The sequence below is a fragment of the Hemicordylus capensis genome, chromosome 1 (assembly GCF_027244095.1).
Source record: "Hemicordylus capensis ecotype Gifberg chromosome 1, rHemCap1.1.pri, whole genome shotgun sequence".
NCBI classification, from domain to species: domain Eukaryota; kingdom Metazoa; phylum Chordata; class Lepidosauria; order Squamata; family Cordylidae; genus Hemicordylus; species Hemicordylus capensis.
The window spans coordinates 298,782,856-298,802,341 of record NC_069657.1 but is presented as its reverse complement, the minus strand read 5'-3'; the positions used below and the strand labels follow the sequence as shown (position 1 = coordinate 298,802,341).

Sequence of the window (19,486 nt, the reverse complement as noted above, 5' to 3'; positions counted from 1 at the left end):
ATCAGCCACTAAGAGCATAAGAGGCTTTCCATTAGCAGTAATTCATTAACTATGCATAGATTCTTAATCTATGGGTTAAGTGGAAGAAAACGTGGTCTTCCCACTATGTTTATTATAATCCAAGCATTGCTTTATTGATTAAAGACAGTTTCAGCTGAAAATGGGTCAGAGAGAGCCAGTACAGGTTACAAACCTGACCAGATTCCCAAAGACCCCTTGCAAAGTTCAGAACACAGTCTTATCTTTTCAAAAGTGGAAATTACATAATTGTTTCATTATTTCAACATTTCAATCTGTTAGCTGGTCATTTGCACGCATATATTAAAACAAGGAAGTTACAGAGACAAACCATATCTTTATCCTGCATGATCAGATCGCTTTAGACAGGGTAGTGCAAAGTATAGCTGCTGTCATTGTCTGCTAAGGAATATTCAAAGTCCGAGGGACCTTTCCCCCAAAATCTATTTCAAGCCAAACCCCAAGCTTGCCATTTCCTGCCTTCCTGTTCTCTCCTTGCAAAGCATTTCTGCTCAAATGCTCTTGTATCAAGCTAACAAAATGGCTTTGGTATGGTCAAGCAAGTGAAACGATTTCCACAATTATATTGCACTCAAATCTTAGATTGTTAATATGGTGTCATATAGAAATATTCTTCATGTTTGGTCACATACTTCATATTTGTTCATTTGTGCAGCGTTTTATCCTGAATTTCCATGATATTAAGATGTGTTTGCAATTTTAACTGATTGGATTCTCACAAGATATGTTTGGGATTTACTTTTATGTCAGTGCACGTATTTGGGTGTTTGTGCTACACTCAGACACCAAAGGAATTCATGTAGCACTTTAGTGTTTAGTTTGAATCCTCATGAATCATTGTTTGATGGATGTTTAAATGACAAATGACACTTAAAAGGATGGTGGCTGTGTTTCATTTTGACATCTAAGAGGCTGATTTTTGACTGTTATACCACAAAAAAAAAGTCAGAAGAAGAAAAATCTGCAAATCTAATCTGTGCAAACAGCATTTGTATCAGAACTTGTCATTGGCTAAAGATGAAAATAAATGTGTATTGTATATACTATGTTGAATGTATATTATCAAGTCTGAGGGGGCTCTTTATGACTGAGAGGAAGGTGGGATGGTGGGTTTCCAGGTCCCCTCTCCGGTATCGAGGAGGAAAGACAGGTTCTCTTTTCATGGTCTGTGGCATCCGAGAGGGAGTCGAAGCGAGTGGCAAAGGGATGGATTGAGAATGGAGGCTGATTACAATCCTCTGAACCTGTCCAATGACACAGGGGTGGAAGATACTTATGAAAAAGATTTTGAAGGAACTGACATGAAGGGCATGAGAATAAAAGCAGCAGCTGTTATGGATGATGTTTTGTTTGCTGTAAGCAACATGTTTGTCTCACAAAGCCTTCCATGTGCAGAAGATCTAGTAAGTAAGTAAGTACATTTATTACGGTCCTTAGACCAGCTTAACATTTAAAATAATACAATTATAATTTACAGAATATTCAAATTGCTCATACAAACTCTATGAAGTTTGGATGCAACATACCAGAACTTGGCCACATTTATAGAAGTAACAAATTTAAAATTTGATGTAAAAAATCCAAGTAAAATTGATCTGTATGGCCAGGATGGTTCTTTAAGAGAGGAGCAATAAACTTAATACGAGAATCTCTATAAAATTGACAATACAGAATAACATGAAGAACTGACTCTATATCCCCTGAGCCACAAGGGCAACGACACAATGCATATGGGACTCGTTTATATTTCCCTTCTAGGAGTGCAGCGGGAAGGGCATTCAAATGAGCAAGGGTCAATGCTCTCCTAAACTTAGGTAAAAACATATGGTCTAAAGTATTCAGCTGGTGTGTGGCTGAAGTTTTGAAAGCCTATATAGATTCGTAGCTAAGCACACTCCTCCTGCAGATCTATGTCCAATAGTAACTACCTAACAAAACATATTGCCTGCTCTAAACCCCTCCCTATAAGATTTTCTTGGGATGTTCCAAGTTGATGTAATTTTGTTTTTAGAGCTATTCCCCATTTAGATGTAAAGCTGTCAATTAATACTAAAGGTGCTAAACCGACTGGGGGGGAAAACAAATGCAGCCAGAATTTGATTATACAAAACTAGATTTTCATTTTCAAGGTGGTAACAAACACTCTCTCTACGGAGAGCCATGTTAGCTGTGCCTGTGGGGGCTTGAAGGATGGCCCTTAAGAATTTAGTTTGGACTGCTTCTAAGATTGCAAAATTATCAAAAGGCCCAATTTGTGCACCATAAAAAATTTGAGGGTATATTTTAGCCTTCAATAATTTGACAGCCGCTGGGACAAAAAGAGCACCTCTCGAGAAGTAAAAAGAATTAATCACATTTGCTGTCTGTTGGGCACTGTGAGAGACAAAGCTAAGATGAGCTTTCCAGGATCTGCTGGAATGAAATACAACCCCTAAATACTTGAAAACCTTGACCTGCTAAATGTTATGTCCATTTATGGACCATTTATGGGTTTGGGGGCGTTTTGCAAAAACCATCACCTTAGTCTTGGTATAGTTTACCTCCAAAGCCTCCTTCATAGTATAGATACTCAGGGAAGTTAAGGCACGGCTTACAGAAGATCTGGTGTACATAAATGTGGAAACTAGGGAAAGGAACAGATATTGCCTAGAGCTCACAGAAGCAGGATTTAGGATTATGCTTTTGCCCAAATGGATGAGGGGGTACAAAATCCCTGCCATGAGACTGTTTATTCTTTGTTGGACTCTGTTAACCCGGCATATCGGGGGCTTTTGGAAACGCTGTGCTACAAAGACTAGAAGCTTTGAAAAGGGATGGGCAGTCATGATTGAATCTACAACTAATAAATTGTTCTCGTAAGAACTGATCTGCCTACTTTCCTTTCACTATCCCTACAACTGGATTAAATTTGGTTCAAACTGGTCAGGCAATCCACAGGTTAGACCTCTTGCTCCTCAAATGTTCACACATCTAATGTCTTGGACAGTGATGTGGTTGCAAATTCAGAAGGGCAGGTGCTCTCCTTGGCAGCCCCCATGGCCATGCCCACCCCAATAGCCAGAGAAGCCGAGAAGGCCTGGCACTCAGTCCCTGCATGTCCCCCCTCCACTACACCCCTGATCTTAGATCAGGGTGGATGACATCATTACAAACTTACACCACTGAGGTGTCCCTATGTGTCCCTACAGTTGTACAAATTTGGTTCAAATCAGTTAGGCGGTTTATAGCTTAGCCCACTTGTGCCTCAGATGTTCATGCTGCCACCATCTTGGATTGGGATGGATATCATCAGGAACTATGCCAATGGGGCACCCCTATGTGTCCCTACAGCTGGTGCAAATTTGGTTAAGATCAGTTAAGTGGTTCACAAGTTAGCCCACTTGTACCTCAAAAATGTATGTGTCCACCATCTTGAACTTGGTTGGATGACAACATCACAAACTATGCCATTGAAGTATCCCTGTGTGTCACCCACTACAACTGTACTAAATCTGGTCCAAACTGCTTAGGCAGTTCACAAGTTAACCAGCCCACTGGTGCTTCAAATGTTCATGCATCTGCCATCTTGAATTGGGGTGGATGACATAATTACAAATGATACCATTGAGATATCCCTTTGTCTCACTGCAACTGTAGCAAATTTGGTTCAGATTGGTTGGGCGGTCCACAAGTGAGCCCACTTGCACCTCAAATATGTTCGCGCCCACCATCTGGAATCAGGGTGGTTGACATCATCACAAACTACGCTATTGAGGTGTCCCTATGTGTCCCTACAGCTGTAAGAAATTTGATTCAAATTGGATAGGCAGTTCACAAGTTAGCCCACTTGTGCCTCAAATGTTCATGCATCCACCATCTTGAATTGGGATGGATGACGTGATCACAAACAATGCAGTTGAGGTGTCCCTACAAATGTATCCAATTTGGTTCATATTGGTCCAGGCATTGCGAAGTTGATAGAGTCTCACACACACACACACACACACACACACACACACACACACACACACACACGAACACACTCACAGAATGCTGGGTGATCTCATAAGCCTACTTATGAAAGAAGGCTTAAAAAGGGATGCTGTACTTGCATACAGCATCCTGTGAGAATGCCTGGGGGGCCAGCCCTCAAAAAGCTTCACCTCCCATGGAATTAGAGTGGATTCATGGTGTTTCATTGAAAATCTCATTAGCTATCATAGAATCCACACTCAGAATACCTCTGAAACAACAGAACCCTGAACCCCATGGGTTAGAAACCCATGGGGGTGGTTGGCACCCTATGTGCACTACACCACCACTCGCTCTGGGCCACCCCAGCACACCCCAAGTGCACTTATGGGGCTGCTGAAAGCTCCATGTATACCCTATGAGGAAAAACCTTAAAGACGCATAAACTTTAACAATTCCCCAAAAATCAGCCCTCTGCCCAAATACTTTGAAAAAATTCAGGTAGCTTCCTTGACCCTACCTGGCACTACCACCAACCCCACACTGCTCTAGGCCACCCCTTTGCCCCCCGCGTGAAGCTATGCATTTGCTGACACCTCAATGCTTCTCTATGGGGAGAAACCTTAAAGATGCATAAACTTCAACAATTCCCCAAAAATCAGCCCTCTGCCCAATCACTCTGAAATTGGGGTGGTAGCCTCCACCCATTAGGCACTACCACCCACCCCACTCTTTTTGCCCAGATCCCACGCTATGCCCCCGATCTGCCCCAAAGACACTAAAATTTCAAAAATTCCCCCAAAATCAGCCCTTTGCCCAATTCCCCTGAAATTTGGGTGGTAGCCTCCAACCATTGGGAACTACCACCCCACCCCACTATTTTGCCCCTGGGACCTGTTTTTCTTACCTGAATCGATTCAGATTCAGATTTAATCCAAATCCGAACTGAATCAGGGGTGATTCGAGTAGCCCAGATTCGGGCACAGAACAGAACAGGTGTGATTTGGTTCGGGTCCTGAACCAAATCACCGAAAAACTGAATTGCACACCCCTACTAGGAATTCCAAATCCAAACAGGATACTGTTAACTTATGGCATCACTCAGATTACGTTTTAGAAACCAGATCTACCATTAGCATGTGTGTTCACAAACTCTTCTGGTTGCAATCAAAATTCAACAGTAAAGTGAATGCTACCTAGGAGCTTTCCTACATGTCTTGACCCTTTGTTTTGAGTAGTAAATAATAAAAAATTTACTTGTATTTAATGAAGATTCTTTAATAGGTTTATACATTTCAAGCCCCCTAGAAAAATGCATTGTAAACTTGGCCTTGAAGGCATTCTTCTTTTGCAGCATTGTGATGATGATGATGATGATGATGATTATATTTACATTCCGCTCTTCCTCCAAGGAGCCCAGAGCAGTGTACTACGCACTTAAGTTTCTCCTCACAACAACCCTGTGAAGTAGGTTAGGCTGAGAGAGAAGTGACTGGCCCAGAGTCACCCAGCAAATCTTATGGCTGAATGGGGATTTGAACTCGGGTCTCCCCGGTCCTAGTCCAGCACTCTAACCACTACACCATGCTGGCTCTCTCCTGCTTTTAGGCACCAAATGGAATGCAGGCATGTGTGAGCTGTATGCAGACTTACAGACAATAATTCAAGAATAAAGGTCTTCCTTTTAATAATAATAAGAATCCAAGCAACATTCTAAATATTGCCATTGTGAACATCATAGGAAAATGCTTTGACTGTGGCAAAAGTGGGTGAATTTTCAAAAGCAGCAGCAAAGTATATGGGATCCTTGTTTCCTTAAAAAATCAAGAGACTACGACTACGATGACTACAACAAACATTTATATACCACTTTTCAACAAAAGTTCCCAAAGCGGTTTATATAGATATAAACCCCTGCTAACTTGGCAAAAAGGCACCTTTTAATGTGGTGATTCTCTTTATTTAGCAGGGGGAGAGTAACTGGCCATATCCACCCCAGCACAATACTCCAGTGACTGTTGCTGGTGTCTTTCTTATATTTCTTTTTAGATTGTGAGCCCTTTGGGGACAGGGATCCATCTTATTTATTTGTTATTTCTCTGTGTATAACTGCCCCCAAGCCATTTTTGAAAGGGAGGTATAGAAATAGAATAAATAAAAACAAAGAAACAATAATTTTTTTTAAAAAAAAATGTCTCCCTGTCCCCAAAGGGCTCGCAATCTAATAAAGAAACATAAGAGACACCAGCAACAGCCACTGGACGGATGCTGTGCTGGTGGTGGATATGGCCAGTTCCTCTCCCCCTGCTAAATAAAGAGAATCACCATTTTAGAAAGGTGCCTCTTTGCTCAGTTAGCAGGAGAAAAATAGAATATACTAATGCTGATATCAATTTCCATTTTTTCAATCAGTATTTGTTTCCATGTGTTTGCAAATGAGCAGTTTGGAAGAAAATGAGTAGCCTTTCGTGTTTAAACGTTTACTTTAGTTTTGAGGCTCATTATTTTCCTAATTTAGTTTCCTACCCTCTCCCAAAAGTACAGCAATTTTCCTATTCAATTCAATAGCGGGTGGATTTAAATAGACTTTTCCAATATTTACTTCATGCAAACCATCAACACTCCCTGGCTCAGCTATATGCTGGATTTTTGTTGTTTTCCCCTTCCACTTTGTTTCTCCAGAGGTAAGCAGTTCCGCACACACCTCCACTAGTTTTCTTCCAAAAACTAAGTTTTGATGTGGGTTCTCTCTTCTAACTTTCATAAACATCCAGCTACCCCTGCAGTTTCATTTTCCTTTATTTGTACCATTTGTGTTTCTGTTTTACAGTGCAGTTATCTCTGTTAATTGGATATTGTTTTTCACTTTCAGGCTCGGCTACCTTGTGTAAATATGGCTGCCACTTACTCAACTGAGCTTGAGAACAAGTATGATTAGTGCTTGAAGCAGTTTCTAAATGCAGCGTACTCTTCTGATTTGGGTAAGACAGACGCTTAGAGAAGATTATGGAGAACAAAGCATTATCCTAAGAGGCGGTAGTACTATAGCTAATATAAAATGATCTGACTACCTTAAGTACCATGCCAGCAAAAGAGAGTGGCTGACATCCTGACTATTAATGAAGCACCAGTGCAATGAGAAAAGCACCATTGTAGCACCAGAGCTTCTGAAGAGTTCCAGACTAACACTTAATCAATGTTATTGTGTATGCGGCAATTTCAGTTACCTTTCTTCCCCACAGAAGCCCTCTGTATTACCTAACACAGGGGCGTAACTATGGGGGGGCAGGCAGGGCACGTGCCCTGGGCGCCACTTGGGAGGGGGCGCCAAAGCGCTGCCATGACCCCTCCGCCCCCGCCAAATTGCCGCGCTGACACGGCGCCCCCTCCGCGAGCTTCACCCCGGCAGAGGGCGACAGCGCGGCGGCGGATGTGTAACACGGAGCGACGCCGAGGCCTGCCGTTCGGCCCGGCGTCGCTTCTCAACTGCGAGGCACGCCTCGCAGTTGAGAAGCGACGCCGGGCCGAACGGCAGGCCTCGGCGTCGCTCCGTGTTACACATCCGCCGCCGCGCTGTCGCCCACTGCTGGGGTGAAGCAAGTGAAGGACATTGCTTGCTCACCCCCCACCAAATTGCCGCGCTGACACAGCGCACCCCCTCCATGAGCTTCAGCAGCAGCAGCACAGGAGGTGAGGCGGCGGCGACCCATCCGCCCTGCGCTCCCGCCTCTGCGGCCGGCCCAGCAGCCACCCAGGGCCTTGCGGATGCCGCGGGAGGCAGCAGACACACTGGGCTTGGGCTTCGCTCGCAGGAGGCTAGCAAGTTGATGGGGAGAGTTCTCGGCACTGGGAAGCGATGGACGACTCTGGGATCATCCGCCGGAGGCAGCTCCAGGTAAAGGCTACTTCGCAGAGCTGCTCCCCGCTCCCCCATCTTGCTTCCATCCCCCTGCCTGCCATGTGGCCATCCAAGAGATCCCTCTTCGTGCTCGCCCCAGCCTCCTAAGGGCTAATCTGGAAGGTGATTCCGGGAGCTGCTCTTGGGAGGTGGGGCATGCCTGATAGGAAAGGCAAGCAGCACGTCGCGAAGCCTCCCTTTCCCCCAAGATCCGCCCTAAACCTTTTTATCTGGAAGACAACAATGACTTTATTGTTCCGCAGGGCACAGGTGTGCACGCTGCCAGCTGGGCGGCACTTTGCTTGGCTCCTGCCAGTATGGGAATGGGGTGTGTGTGTCCTGTGTTGCTGCGGGGGGGGGGGGGCGGCTTGGCTGGTGGTGGCTGCAGTGGTCACGGGATCCATCCCCCCTGCATGCCAGACCCAAACAAACCTCTGCTGCTCTGTCGCAGGGAGAGGTTTGGAGGAGAAGGGAGAGATCAGGAGAGGGAAGGAATGGCAGAAGAATCCCCCCACCCACCCACGGCCATCCCCTCACCTCAGAGGACGCACAGCAGCAGGCGGCTGCCTCCTACTGCAGGGTGGGGGGCGCAATTTCAGTGCTTGCCCTGGGCGCCGTTTCCCCTAGTTACGCCTCTGACCTAACATTATATCCCCAAGGCAGGGGTGGAGCCACCATTGTGCACTTGGGTTTTAAAAGAAACCTGGGCCAGCATTTTCGTGGAGTCACACCCACAACCCATAGCCACACTCTCTGCATCTGCCACACTCCCTGCATCTCGCAAGGCAGAGAGACATGTTCCCAGCCAGGCCGGAAGCCCAGGACTGGCTGAAACACCTCACAAAGGGGGCATGACAATATGCGGAAATGGGGCTGTTCAGCCCCATCCATGAGGCAATCTCTGCCTTTCAAGGCATAAAGAGGCATTCCCAGCCCGACTGGAAACCCAGAGCTAGCTTAAGTGCCTCACGTACAGGGCCAAGCAGCTCCAGTTCCGTGTCTCCCATGTCCCCTGCATCTGACATCAGATGCAAGGGGTGTAGTCAGGGCATGCTCACGCTAGCGCACACACCTATTTCAGCACACATAGAGGTTGGTGGCGGCAGGTTGCATCCTTGCCACTGGCCACTTCCTATGCCACTGCTGTGAGAACTGCAAACCTCTCAGGGACATATTTTCAGGTGGCACAGAGCACTTCTTTGAGAAGGAGAGGAGGTCAAAATTTGCCGCCACTGTTGAGTCAGCAGTGCAGCTGAATTGGCTAAACATGTCAGAAACACTGGTGTTTCTCCCATTATGCCAGTGCTTCATTAGTCAGGATATCAGCCACTGTAATTTTAACCCTGCTACAGAGTTGAAGTATAAAGTGGTGGTGCTGTATAGTGGCTAAGAGACTGGACTATGAACCAGGAAGTCTCTGGTTCAAATAAGCTCAATCATGAGCTCACCAGGTGACCTTAGGCAAGCCAGTACTTCTAAAATCTCTGTCCTCTATCTGCAAAATGGGGATAATAATACTGACCTTACTAGGTTGTTATAAGTAGGAGAGTGCAGAAAACCGGTATTCCCAGTTAAGTTCATGTCTGAACCAGACTCAAACAGAACTGGGCATATTCGTTTTGCCCACCACAACTGGCTTGGGGGGTGGGGTTGGTTCAACCTTGAGTGAAACCAGGCCTGGTCTGGCTCATAGGCAAGCTGGGGGCAAGCCCTCAAGTTGGTCCAGTTCAGTCTTGAACTAGCTGGATGTTGAGCCAGTTAACACATCCCTAGTTATAAGGTTTGCAGCACTGAAGCACTTTGAGCACTCAAATGTGATGTATAAAATTCCTCTTGGGAAACTCTGGCTTCCAATAGAAGCAAGGCCAAACTATGTATGGATGAGTACTCATTGCCAGGAGAGAAACTGATTGAGGCTATTCACATGATGGGGTGAAATTGGCCTAGCCCGATTTCGCCCCATTGTGTGAACCACCGGGCTTGGCTGCGAGCCCGGTGGTTCCTAGGCAGGTAACCCGCCCAACTACCCCTGCCTTACAACCAGGTTTGTGGAGTGAGCACTCCACAAACCTGTTTTTAAAGATCGTGAGTAGCCACGGTGCGGCTCCATGCCGCAGTTACTCATGAGTAGACTCCCGGAGGGGAGGGAAAAAGCCACCTCCCAGCTCTGGGGGTCTCCCCAGTATGCCCTGCGTGTTTGCACAGGGCATACTGGAGCTTCTGGGGGCCGCGCGGCCCCTGAGCTCCCCAGCTCCCGCTGGCTCCGTCACAAAGCTGGCAATCATGTGGGCGGCTGATCCGGCCGCCCAGGGCTTCCACTCTGATCATGAGCTAAGCCTGCTCTCCCCACTCACTCTTACGAACCGGGTCTCACGGATCATGAGACCTGGCTCATTGTCTAGACCCATTTCAAACTGGCTTTTGAGCAGGCTATGGAGTTGAGACTGCCTTGGTCAGCCTGATGGATGATCTCCAATTAGGTATTGACAGAGAGAATGTGACTCTCCTGATCATTTTGGACTTGGTGGCTTTCAATACCATTGACCATGGTATCCTGCTTGTCACCTGAGGGAGGTGGGATTAGGTGTCACTGTTCTACAGTGGACCCATTCTGACCTCTTGGGTAGATTCCAGATGGTGTCACTTGGAGACTGCTGCTATGCAAAGCGAGAGTTACTGTATAGTGTTCCACAAGGCTCCATACTGTATCCAATTCCTTTTAACATCTACATGAAACTACTGTGAGAAATCATCAGGAGATTTGGTGCAGGGTATAATAAATATGTTGATTTATTTATTTATGTATTTATGTATTTATTTATGTATTTATTTGATTTATATACCGCCCTTCCAAAAATGGCTTAGGGCGGTTTACATTTTTAAAAAAATTAAAATCGAAACTAAATCAATTAAACAATTAAAATCATTTAAACATTAAAATAATTAACATTAAAACCATTTAAAACCCAACATTAAAAATTTTAAACCATGAATCTAATTAAAAGCCTGGGTGAATAAATGTGTCTTCAGTGTCTTTTAAAAAGTTGCCAGAGATGGGGAGGCTCTTATTTCAACAGGGAGCGCATTCCAAAGTCCAGGGGCAGCAATAGAGAAGGCCCGTCCCCAAGCAGCCACCAAATGAGTTGCCGGCAACTGCAGATGAACCTCTCCAGATGATCTTAACAGGCAGTGGAGTTCTTGACGAAGAAGAAGTTCTCTGAAATACCCAGTCCCTAAGCTGTTTAGGGCTTTATAGGTAATAACCAGCACCTTGTATTTTGCCTGGAAACATATTGGCAGCCAGTGTAGTTCTTTCAACACAGGAGTAATATAGTCTCTCCTAGATGACCCAGAGACCAACCTGGTGGCTGCATTCTGTACCAACTGTAGTTTCCGGACTATGTACAAAGGCAGCCCCACATAGAGCACATTGCAGTAATCCAGCCTAGAGGTTACCAGCATATGTACCACCATTTTGAGTTTGTTCATCTCAAGAAATGGACGTAGCTGGCGTATCAGACAAAGCTGATAAAAAGCACCTCTGGCCACCACCTCAACCTGGGACACCAGGGAAAGGTTTGGATCCAGAAGCACCCCCAGACTGCATACCTGTTCCTTCTGGGGGAGCGTGACTCCATCCAAAACTGGCAGATCATAATCGTCTCCTGAGTTCCAACCCCACACAATAAGTACCTTCATCTTATCTGGATTCAGCTTCAGTTTGTTATCCCTCATCCAGCCCATTACAGCCTCCAGGCAGGCATTTAGGGAGGTTATGCCTTCTCCTGATGATGTTGACATGGAGAAATAGATTTGGGTGTCATCAGCATATTGATAAAAACCTGCACCAAATCTCCTGATGATGTCTCCCAGCGGTTTCATGAAGATGTTAAACAATATCAGCAACAATATGGAACCCTGAGGGACACCATAGGAAAGTTCAGCTTTGGAAGAACAGTCTCTAAGGGACATCATCTGGAATCTGCCCACAAGGTAGGAGTGGAACCATTGCAAAGCAGTGCCTCCCACCCCCAATCCCCTCAGATGTTCCAGAAGGATACTATGGTCAATAGTATTGAAAACTGCCAAGAGATCCAAAAGGACTAACCAGACTACACTCAAATGGCATGACACCCACATCCATTTCTCCATATCAACTTCATCAGGAAATGGCATAAGTTTCATAAATGCCTGCCTGGAGGAAGTAATGGGCTGGAATGGGGGATAACAAACTGAAGTTGAACCCAGATAAGTTGGAGGTATTGATTGTAGAGGTTCAAGACCCAAGAATTTGTTTTCTGCCTGTTCTGGATGGATTATACTCCTCCTGAAATATCAGGTACATAGCTTGGGAGTGCTCCTAGATCCAAAACTCTCTCTGGTTTCTCAGGCTGAGGCAGTGGCCAGCCCAGGAGTGCTTTTTATCAGCGTTGGGTGATATATCAGCTATACCCATTTCAGTAAATAAACTTAAAACAGTAGTACATATGCTGGTAACCTCCAGGCTTAACTACTGTAATGTACTCTATGTTGGATTGCCTTTGTACATAGTCTGGAAATGACAACGGGTACCACATGTGGCAGTCAGATTGCTCTCTGGGGCAACCCAAAGGGGCCATATAACACCAATTGTTAAAGAATTGCACTGGCTGCCAATATGTTTCTGAGCGAAATACAAAGTGCTGGTTATTACCTTTAAAGCCCTGAATGGCTTAGGTCCAGGATACTTAAGAGAATCCCTTTGTTATGAACCCTGTCACCTGTTAAGATCATCTGAGGAGATCTGGTTACATTTGCCACCTGCTCATCTGTTTTCTCAGGCTTTTAATTAAAACTATTTTTAAAATGATTAATTGTTTTACTCTGTGAAATTGTTTTAATTGTTTTATTCTGTGAATTGCTTTTAATTTTTTCTTTGAAAGTGTTTTAGTTGTTCTTATTTTATTTTATATTGTAATTTGGATTATGGACACCAGATAGATAGATAGATAGATGACAGCATAAATAAATGGATATATTAACAGACAGAAAGATAGATAGACAGACAGACAGATAGATAAATGAGAAAGAGATTTTCATTGATTTCCTCATCCCTCAGAAGCATTCTGAGCAACACGCAATAATGCCATTTAGGGTCATGCAGCCCTCAGAGACATAATTGCATTTTGCTTAGAGCACTTCTGGGAGAAGCACCTGTGCTTCAGAAGCAATGATGCTACAATTGCAGCCAGACAGCCATTCACTACATGCACACAGCTTTAGTCAGGATGTTAGCCCACATGTTGGCATTAAACTGAATATATAGTTAAATATATTTTGTTTTTTAAACTATGATCCCATGTCTATTTGACCCCATTAGTTAAATGCTTTCTACAAGCATAGAAGGATTTAGCATATATCCAATCTCTATGTCTAAGTTTCAGTTCCTTTTGACTATCCACAAACATACAGGGAGGCATGGATTTATTGGCCAACATACAGAGCAAAGATGCATCAGTACAGCAAAAGAGCAGCCTAACAGAACTTCCCTGGTGCAAGTGGCAATTTTTGACACTTGCTCCTTCCCTGGGAACCCTTGGTGCCATCCAGAAATATGTCCCCAAGGACTGTGAAACCATCAGGTACATATTTTTAAGTGGCATAGAGGGATTCCTGGGGAAAAGGAGGTCTTCAGACACTGCTGCTTTCTAGCTGTACCAGGGTGTTTTTCACACAAGGCTTTTAGCTTGCATCTTCTCCGGAATGGAGGGTGTGCATTCACATATTGGCCAGATTTACCCTGAAGTCCCTGTGAGCTATTGGGGAGAACTTCACACATGATTTGGGTTTTTCATTGCATGTTAGAGTATAGCCCAATTTACTGTATATCCAGGGTTTAAAAAATCCACTTTTTGCATCATTTTTGTGGGGCAACTTCCAACTCACAGTAAAGCCTCACAGTAAAGCCTGCTGTATGAAAAACGACTAGGGAAGTTACTGACAAGTTCTGTTAGGCTTCTCTCTCGTTGGTGCATTCTTCCTCTGTTTATTAGCCAAATACTTTGTCAAATGGGGCAGTTAGTTGCAAAGCTTGACTTGATGCAGTTCAGTTGCAAAAAGGTAATGATGAAGTAAAGTTGCAAAAAGGTAAAGCATTGCCAAGCTTTATATTGGGCTTTATCTGTTGCTTACGAAAGGCAATTCAAGGGATACCGTTGACTCTAATAGAAGAGGAATCAGGGTTTTACCTGCCACAATAATATTTTACACATTACTTAGGATGTATAGCTGCTTCTGTGACCCCAGTCTGTTTCTTCATGTACCATGTGGTCTGATGCTACACCCAAGAAACTCCTTGAAAAGGAAGCATTCTCAGGGCATGGTATTTTGCTGAATGATACCCAGACCATTTTTTAAATGCATGGTGCTGTAATAGATGATAGCAGACCATTACCAGATTGGGCCCACCCCCACCCCCTGCTCAGTTCTAATGTGGATCCAAGTAAAAGCATCCAGCTTTCAGATTTAGTTGTGTTCTGACCTGTAAGGGGGCACATGATGGTTTGAAATGTATTAGGTTTAAATTTGGGATTGGCTTGATTTTCTTCCCTGCAAGGTCATCACATATTGAAAAACAGAGAATCCATGAAATGACAAGCTGTTGGCCCTACCACACAAAGCACATACATTGAGCTGAGGGAAGGCATTTCTACAACTCTTAGCAACAACTTGTGTCTCCTTAGAGAAAGTAGATATGCCTTGGATTGCTAGTGAAATGAACTTGCCTGTGTGTGTGTGTTGTGTGTGTGTGTGTGTGTATGTATGCATGCATGTATATATGGAGATGGAGGCAGCATTGCAGTAGAAGGCAATCAACCTATGCAGCCACCCTATGTACATTCATTATAAACGTGTGTAGAAAGCCCCTGCTGCGCATAGTACTGTCTCCACTTGATCACAATCTCTGTCTTCCTAATTCCTTCCTAATGTTTCTAATTACATGGAATGAGCTCTCCATCCACACAGCTGCATACATGGGGCTCTTGACACATGTTATAATGAATGTGCATAGGATAGGAGAAGGGTCTATGATGACAATGTGGCTTTCTCTACATTCCCATGTTTTCATGCTACATGAACAAATACCAGAAGAGGTCTAGACTTTTCAGAATATGAAAGAGGAAAGAATAAGAAACAAGACAGGATAAAGAGAGCTTGTGCAAGGTAGTTTGAAAAACTGCAGGTGTGTCTGTGCATGAGGCTGGAGAAACCTTGGTATCCTAATGTATCCAGGGAGACTTCAATGTCTTTCAGAGATCCTCCATCACTAGGCACTACGCCAGAGGCATCAGTATAAGAGGGCAGTCTTTGGGTAAAGCATAAAGTGATCTAACCGACAACAGAATTGAGAAGGTGGTTAAAACATTCTCCCTTTCCAAGTCTGGCAAAAATAATTGCATCTGCTATATTAGAGGCCTTTTGAACACTCTGATATCTGCAGCCCAAGGAGCTCATTATCTCCCAGAAACCTCCAGGCTGTGGACTGAAATGGCTAGCAATAGTCCCGATGTATGTCAGAGCCTGTTAGAACACCTCACCCCAAAAGTAAATGTTCAATTTGTAGAGCAAATTAAAGATGACCTATCAAGTTTCTTTATGACATGTAACTTGTGTATCTGGGTGGTATGTGGTTTCTGCAACAAGCTACTTATGCTCTGCAAAGATGGCACATTTTTGAACAAGCAGATTACTTCATACCTCATCCTATTAAGTGCCATAGCTTACAGATACTGCAGGACCTGGTTTCTTAAGAATTTGGCAAAGAAACTAGAAATTACAGATGTGCACAAATCACAATTCGAACAGTGATTGGCAGCACAGCCCCAGCACCCTTAAAAGTCCATATCTGCTCCTCCACTACTCTCCACAACTTCCTGTTTCAGCAGTGTTCCCTCCAGCTACCATTGCACGCCAGTGGCACTCCCTCCATCTGCCCTCATGTGATGGTAGCACACACATGGCCTCCATGCACATACTCACCCCTAATTATGGGGGTTTTGAACAGTAATTACTCAAAAATCACTAGACTGATGTTTTCCAAAGCACCTAAAGGCACCAGTCCTTTATGGACCTGAATTTGGGGGGAATGCTAAAAACACACAAATATTTTATATATGTGTGTGTATATATACATGTGTGTACACACACACACACACACACACACACACACACATTATCTGTGGAGAAAAATGGCCGTCAAAGCTTTGAAACCTCTTTTCAGGAGCTAAAAACTTAATTTGCTGTATCTCAGCCATTTTGCAATGCATTTGCATCAAATTTGGAGGGGTGGTGTCTCCTGCCCCCTAGTTGATGTGTGCAATGCATGATAACAGAGGGATTGGGATGATGCCTTTGACTTTAGTAATAGAATGTAACAGAATGTTCAGGGCTTGTAATGGTGGAATGTTGAAAACTCTCCTCATCTTAACTATACTGGCATGATTGTACCATTATAATCAAAGGAAAGTAACTGTCCCTATGTGACCCCAGCACAGTATCTTTCCAGCAACTGTTGCTAGTGTCTACCTTGTGTGTGTATTTGTTTTAGATTATGAGCTTTTTGAGGACAGGGAGCCATCTTGTTACTTTTTCTATTTAAAGCAGTTTATAAATATTTGTGGTGGTAGTAGTAGTGGTAGTAGTAGTAGTAGTAGTAGTACTAATAGTAGATAGCAATCTTGGGTCCAGAATACATCTAATTCCAATCCCCTAACTCTGTTTAGGAGTGAACCATGAATATGCATGGTCCCTCCATTTCTCTCTCCTTACATGTGAATTCTCCCTTCACGTTTTGGAGCTAATTATGGTGCAAAACCAACATTATGCTAACCACTATAACATGCCTCCTCTGCAGCCACATGTAACCTGTGGAATGTGCTCCCTACAGAAATTCAATGCCTAACATTTTTTATTGGCCTTTAAAAGAGTCCTGACACATTTCTTTAGTCTGGCCTTTAACATTTGTAATTTTAAAAAATTCTTTTAATTGATTATTTTAATTGTTTTTATGTTTTTTATATTGATATGGACCACCACCAAAAATTGAGGTTGTGGATGATGAGAGTTGTAGTTCAGCAACCTCTGGAGGACTGCAGGTTGGGAATCCCTGGCCTAGAGCCATTTGGGTTGACCTGTATAGAAATATAACAAACCAACCAGCCAATATTAATGTTCATCATGGTTAGCTTCAAACTAGAGTCTGAAATAGGTTTGCTGATGAAGCAGGGGTGGAGCCACCATTGCATGCTCATGCCACCATTCCTGTTCCCACATCTGACGTCAGACGCAGGGGGTATGGCCAGATGTTGGAAATGCAAGCACTGGCTGAAGAAGTGCCTTGTGAATGGGGCTGAGCAGCCCTGTTCGTGAGGTGCTTCAGCCACTGCTTTGTTTCCAGCTTGGCTGGGAGCACATCTCTCTGCTTTCTGAGGCAAAAAGAAGTGCTCCCAGCCAGGTTGGAACCTCAGCGATGGCTGAAGTGAATGGGACCAAGCGGCTGCATTTCTGCATCTGACCATGCTCCTTACATCTGACTGATGCAGGGTGTGTGATCATGGTGCATGCACACTAGCGCATGTGCTCTTCATCACAAATAGTGGCTCCCGGCAGAGGGGTGCACCCTTGCAGCTGGCAGCTTCCTACGCCCCTGTAATGAAACTTACCAGGTTTAGTGTTGACGTCCAATGTTGCACCATGACCACTGCTACAAAAACAGAAGGAAGAGGGAATCCGTACTCAAGAAAAGAGGAGACACACAAACTGCCAGCACACTCAAAATCTCCCAAGTGTGGTTATGAAATTTGGAACATTACATTTTGCACAAGAACTTTGAAATGTGAATGAGCATGTTGGTCTCTAAACAATTTGGCCTGCAAATCCTCTTTCTGTAACAAAGAAAAAGCATAAAATCTATGGCGGGCAACATGATGATGACCCCTGTGCTATGCCAAGCCATTGAAACTGGTGACCCTCCAACATGTTTTTCTTGATGGGGTAAGATGGAAACAAATGCAGTGGCCATTGGTACAAAGTTGCATGTAAATCTTCATGTATTCAAGGAGGCCATGATGCTATACTAAAGATGCACACGTGCTAATTAGCAGGAACATGGCTTCTTAAAACCACAGATAACATAAGATAGGTCTTAACAGGTGAAACTGAAAAATTACAACTTCTTTGCAGAGTGCTTTTGATATCCCATGCGGGCATTACTGGTTTTGCAGATGAAATGTGATTAAATGTGCCAGAGAAATATTTTTGAGAGTGGATAATGAGACGTTTGGTGAGAGCTGATCGTTTGCTGTAGCCGATGAGGCTGAAGATGTTAGCCTGCTTTTCGGAAGGTAATGCAGAAAACAGGAGAGGACATTATATTTAATGAAGATAAGATGCAGTGCAAAGAAGTGGAGAGAGCATGAGGAATGTGTTGACTTCAAAGTGATTCGACTGAGATCTAGCAAGAGTTACTATGATAAACGATATCTCAGACTGCAGCTGCTTCTTTGATTAAAGTGCTTCTCTGTGCAATGAAAGGAGCAAAGAGAAGAAGGACATATCCTCTTAGGGGCCAAACTTGAGGTTAGGGGGATGTGGGACTGCTACTAAGGACAGCAGCCTCGCATCTCTTTGGAAACATCCAGTAAAAGAAGATGTGTGGTGTGAGATCATCATGCCTAGACAGGGGTGTCACCACAAGTGAGCGTGAGTGTGCTAAGCACATGAACTGCAGGGCCTTTGCTGCCTCCCCCACCTTCTATGTTGTTCACCCACTCTGCCACACTCACCCCAACTCTGTGCTGCAGTAAGAAACAGACAAAAACCCAGTGAGGAGTGGGGGGGGGAGTGGTGAGCAAACCAGCATGGCAGGGGACAGGGAGAAGAACACTGTGAGTGGATGGGGCAGGAAGTGATGAGCAAAGGAGGGGAAGTTGGGGTACTCTGGAGTTTGCAACCTGATTACACCACTGTGCCCAGAGCTTCTCTGTGCTTTCTGCAAGCAGCAGTCAACCAAGTGGAGTGGGCATTGAGAAACTTGATCAAGCCACTCTTCTTTCACCAAACTATACTAGGGAGAGACGTGGAGAAGATACAGGGTGGCTGCTGCTCTCAGTGGTAACATCTGGTTTGCCATTGCCTTCTATTTGCCATATACAGAGATAGATATAAAGCCAGGTCTCACGATCAGTAAGACCCAGTTTGTGCAGCAGAGCAGGGAGAGTGGGCTAAGCCCGCTCTCCCCGCTCACGATCAGGGAGAGTGGGCTAAGCCCGCTCTCCCCGCTCACGATCAGGGAGGGAGCCCTGGGTGGCTGGATTGGCCGCCCACATGATTGCCGGCTCCGTGACGGAGCCGGAGGGGGCTGGGGAGCTCAGGGGCCATGCGGACCCCGGAAGCTCCAGTATGCCCTGCGTGAGTGCACAGGGCATACTTGGGAGACCCCCGGAGACAGGAGGCAGCTTTTCACCTCCCCTCTGGGGGTCTACTCATGAGTAACTGTGACACGGAGCCGCACCGCGGCTACTCACAATAGGGAAGCCCGGGTTTGCAGAGCACTCGCTC

At 44.7% G+C, this 19,486-nt stretch overlaps 1 pseudogene; it reads left to right on the top strand.

Annotated features, from left to right (window-relative positions):
* The first annotated feature begins 1,256 nt into the window (after nt 1-1,256).
* LOC128339731 (GSK3B-interacting protein-like) lies at nt 1,257-2,866 on the top strand (annotated as a pseudogene).
* Nucleotides 2,867-19,486: the final 16,620 nt, after the last annotated feature.